Genomic DNA, 314 nt, shown 5'->3' on the forward strand with positions numbered 1-314 from the left:
ATGGAGAAGAAGATGGCTACGAGGGAGAGGGAGGGCAGCGCCTTGGCATGGATGGGTGCAGCTGCCCTCTCTCTACCTTTCTATATATAGGGGGGAGGGGGAGAGGGGGAGACGCCCTAGGGTTTCCCCAAGGGGGGCGGCGGCCACAAGGGAAACCCTAAATGGGTTTTGGGTAGCCCCCCTTAGGTGCCTTGCCCCCCAAGCAAGGGAGAGGCATCCCTAGGGGCGCACCAACCCTCCTCGTTACGTGAGATGTGGTGGGAGGGGCGCACAACCCCTTAGTGAGTTGGTGTGCCCCCTCCCGTTTTCCCATG

Source organism: Triticum dicoccoides, chromosome 6B (genome assembly GCF_002162155.2).
Source record: "Triticum dicoccoides isolate Atlit2015 ecotype Zavitan chromosome 6B, WEW_v2.0, whole genome shotgun sequence".
NCBI lineage: Eukaryota > Viridiplantae > Streptophyta > Magnoliopsida > Poales > Poaceae > Triticum > Triticum dicoccoides.